Source organism: Mustela nigripes, chromosome 7 (genome assembly GCF_022355385.1).
Source record: "Mustela nigripes isolate SB6536 chromosome 7, MUSNIG.SB6536, whole genome shotgun sequence".
In the NCBI taxonomy this organism is placed as follows: Eukaryota; Metazoa; Chordata; class Mammalia; order Carnivora; family Mustelidae; genus Mustela; species Mustela nigripes.
The window spans coordinates 56,797,092-56,801,440 of record NC_081563.1 but is presented as its reverse complement, the minus strand read 5'-3'; the positions used below and the strand labels follow the sequence as shown (position 1 = coordinate 56,801,440).

The following is a 4,349-nucleotide window of genomic DNA, read 5'->3' as shown; positions in this document are numbered from 1 at the left end:
TAGAGGCAGACTTAAGGTTGCACAGGTGCCTTAAGGAAACATGCCCGTACACACATTCTGTGTTATATGAATGAGGCTTGTACTCCTCCTTGGGCTTAGATTTTAGTATTATAATGAAGTAAAAGTAGTTGTTGGTCATTCTAGAGGCCATTCCATGGTCTATCTGCAAGCATGAGTCAGAGGTTAAACTCCAACTGATTTCAGTGCTCTGGGCTGGCTGGAGGTCTTGTGAGGGCAGTCGCTATTGCTAGAGTGGTGGTTTTACTTTCCATCTTCCTGAGTTAAGAGGTAAACTGGAAAGAAGAGCTTAAGGAAAAATGTAGGACAAAGTTGGTGAGTATAAGCAGGTGGGCAGGTTTTGGGGTCTAGTTGGTGACAGAGTGTGGAGAAGAGAAGGAAACAGAAATATACCTATGAAGAAAGAAACCTTTCCTCTTGAAAGCAATTTGGTTATTTAAAGGAAGCTTAAGAATGCTGACTTTCATGAAATGCTCCTACTTCTCTATCTTGTTGCCTTCTAAGGGGTGACTCTTAGGAAAAATAAGATGAAGGAAACCTTTTTTTTTGTTAAAGTTTTTATTTAAATTCCAGTTAGTTAACATACAGTGTAATGTTACTTTCAAGTGTACAGCACAATGATTCAGCACTGAAAGAAATATTTTTGAGCTGCAGTATAAGGATCTTCACACTTTTCTCTCTTTCTCCTCATTCTTCTTTGACACCCCTTCCTTTGGTTAGTGACTTCAACCTTCTTCCCTTCTTCCTAGCAGAGCCCATTAATATGAAAGGGTAAATTACTAGTAATAGTTTGGATTATGACTCCTTCTAAGGAATTTATACTTTAAAAAATAAAATGAAAGAACATGATATTTCCTCTTAAGAAATAGTTTTGTTTTTGTTGTTTTGTAATGTATGCAATGGACACACCTCATTTCTGAGCCTCACCCCATCTATAATACTGTCTGGGGGTGTGGTTCGAAGATTGGGTGGGGATCCTGGTTTCTGTTGCAAATATTACTTGGAAATAAAAACAATGCTTCAGTAATTTCAGTTGTTTTGAAATGATCATGTCAAAATATCCTTTTTCATCAAAAACATAAGCTCAACTTTCTAACAGTGATTTCATTGGATAACCCCAGGGGAGTATACTCCAATAGAAAAAATAACTACACAAAAAAAAATCTTAAACTTTTTGGTAACCATATTAATGGTGATAGTGCTGATATTGCTATCCTGCTGTTGTGTGTATATGGGATAATTCAAATGAGTTTTCATTTTGGTTTGTTTTAAGTTGACATTTTCATAGTAGTTTATTTAAAGAAATAATGATGAGATCAATGAGATAAAGTGAAAATCCCATAGTCCTGAATTTGAATCAGAGGAATCAGTGTAAAACTGTAATATTCTTTCTTTAAAAAGAAGACATATTTTCAAAAAAGATTTGGAAATAATAGTTACCCCAGTATCGATGTGTACCCCATGCATCTGCAGTCTGTTCACTAAATACGATTTCTTACCAAAGGATGACATTTCCTTAGGGAAATAGATAATTCCATGCATGGGGAAAGAAATGTATAGGATTAGCCAGGAATTTCTTGTTAGACCAGATAGTAAGAAAACTCTCAATAATATGTGGATTATTTTTAAAAAGACTCAGGACATAATTTAAATAAACTACTTAGAAAAGATGGAACAATTTTAAGCACTAATAAAGATTGAATGCAGTTGATTTAAAGACAGGGAAATATGTTTAAATCTATGGGTTCATAATGATACTTGGTATGTGCGAGCACGCGCACACACACACACACACACACACACACATACCCTCAATGCCTTACTGGTTGTCTTTGGAGATTACTGGGAAGCTACCTTATATTAAAAACTGGTAAGTAGAGAGAAAGAGTCTAGCATGTATCCTGCTGTTCCTAACGATAACCAGGTAATGATAAGAAGTTTTTCTTTATAAGAATGTTAATAAAAATGATTAGATTTGAAAATCATAATTTTTACAAAATGGTCCTCAAACTTTTTCTGTAAAAGACCAGGTAGCAAATACTTTAGGCTTTGTGGGCCCTATAGTCTCTATTGCAGCTATTCAAGTCTGCAGTAGAGTGTGGAAACAGCCATTGACACTATGTAAACTACTGGACGTGATTGTGTTTCAGTAAAACTTTATGTATAAAAGCAGGGTACACTGGTTGGATTTTGTCCATAGTTTGTAGTTTGCAGACCCTTGATCTGAGTAATGATCATGTGTATCTGATAATGTCACAATGAAAAAGATGATCAGGTTTTATGCCTCTTAATGGAGGTACACAGTTTTATCTTGGAAAAAGAGAAAAGAAAATTAAACCAGTATCTGATCAAGCATCTGGATTTAATAACCAATTTTCAGAGAATAAAAGGAATAGAGGAACATATTAAAGAACCTAGGGAGAAGCAATCAACAAAATCTAGACTCTGGGAAACTCTAGAGAACAACTGATTTCTTTCTTTCCTTCTTTCTTTCTTTCTTTTACTTTTTAAGATTTTTTTTTTTTTTTGAAAGAGAAAGAGAACACGAGTAGGAGGAGGAGCAGAGGGAGAAGCAGACTCTCCAGTGAGCAGGTAGGCTGATATGGGACATAGTCCCAGGACCCTGGGATCATGACCTGAGCCAAAATCCAATGCCTAACTGACTGAGCCACCTATGTGCCCCGGGAAAAAACTGATTTCTTAAATAAATTTTTAAAAACATTTCAAAAGGAAAACTAATATGGAGGAGTAACCTATAGGTTAAAAATGACTTAAGGGGCACCTGGGTGGCTCAGTGGGTTAAAGCCTCTACCTTCAGCTCTGGTCATGATACTGCGGTCCTGGGATTGAGCCCCACATCAGGCTCCCTGCTTAGAAGGAAGCCTGCTTCTCTCCCTCTCTCTCTCTGCCTGCCTCTCTGCCTACTTGCGATCTCTGTCTGTCCAATATATAAATAAATAAATCTTAAAAAAAAAAAAAAAGACTTAAGAAATTTATCAGCTAGGGGTCCCTGGGTGGCTCAGTTGGTTAAGCAACTGCCTTCGGCTCAGGTCATGATCCTGAAGTCCTGGGATCGAGTCCCACATCCGGCTCCCTGCTCGGTGGAGAGTCTGCTTCTCCCTCTGACCCTCCCCCTTCTCATGCTCTCTCTCTCTCTCTCTCTCATTCTCTCTGTCTCAAATAAATAAATAAAATAAAAAAAAAATAAATATATCAACTAGCTTTTAGTCCAGGCCCTCTTTCCTTATAGCAGCTCTATATTGCCGGAGGGGGAGAAAAGTGCCCTGATCATTTCAGGATTAATTTATTCAAAAGAAATAACAGAAAAGTACTCAACAAGCAAAAAGTCTTGTAAAGAAAATGAGGGGAAACCACAGAACATGCCAGAGGTGGAGGCAGACCCTCTTCAGAAGATGTACCACAAGAGGCAGAAGAAGTCCTTAACCTTCTGAAGGTGTAAGCCAGGGAACAGAAGGAAACCTTAGAGGAGGAGGGCTGACCCTGCCTCATCAGGGGTTTAAGGAAGAACTCCTGGGAGGCATTTGGTCCCTGAAGAAATGGTAAAAGGAGTAGCTAAGTCAAAAAAAAGCTTGGGAAAGAGATGAGAATAAGGAAGAAGTTTGTGATGATGCATTTGGGAGGAAAGACATCCATGCAGCTGCCCTGATCCTGTATGTTTTAGACATTTTTTATTTTTTGTCTGATATTGAAATCCTTTCCCTCCTTTCTTTCTATTAGTATTTTCTGATGTATCTTTGACCTTTGTTTGACTTTTAATCATCTGGTGGAATTTTGTTTTAGATCATTTCCTTGTTACTAGCATCTCCCTGGATTCTGTATTTGACCCCTTATGCAGGTCTGTTTAATTGGAAAGTTTTACATATATGCATGAAAATATATTCATTCTATACTGTAAAGTAAGACATAACAGGTTACAAAGCAGTATATTTAGTATCAGCTCACATACGTAGGATTAAATCTCAAATTGTATGTATGCGTACATGTGTGTATGCATACATACGTCTATCAAAAGCTTAACTGCTTATTTCTTTGATATTTTGTGAGCTTTTTTCTTTTTGCTTATATATATTTTTTCATGAATATATGTCATGTCACACACAAAGAATTAAAGTTTTATAATTAATAGTTGAATAATTTGCAACCAGCTTATAAGGGTAATGGGGGCACCTAAATTTTTCATAGGATAAGTATAAAAAAAAGTACAAGCTTCAAATTCTAGATCTCTTAGCCAGGAGAGTAAAACTGGCAATTATCACAGGTTTTAAAAAATATCAAATAATTTCAGTGGGTAGATGTGGTTGTTTCCCTGT

At 36.7% G+C, this 4,349-nt stretch overlaps 1 pseudogene; it reads left to right on the top strand.

Moving 5' to 3' along the window:
- The first annotated feature begins 1,832 nt into the window (after positions 1 to 1,832).
- On the top strand, positions 1,833 to 3,722 carry LOC132022350 (transcription elongation factor A protein-like 8; annotated as a pseudogene).
- The last annotated feature ends 627 nt before the right edge of the window (positions 3,723 to 4,349 follow it).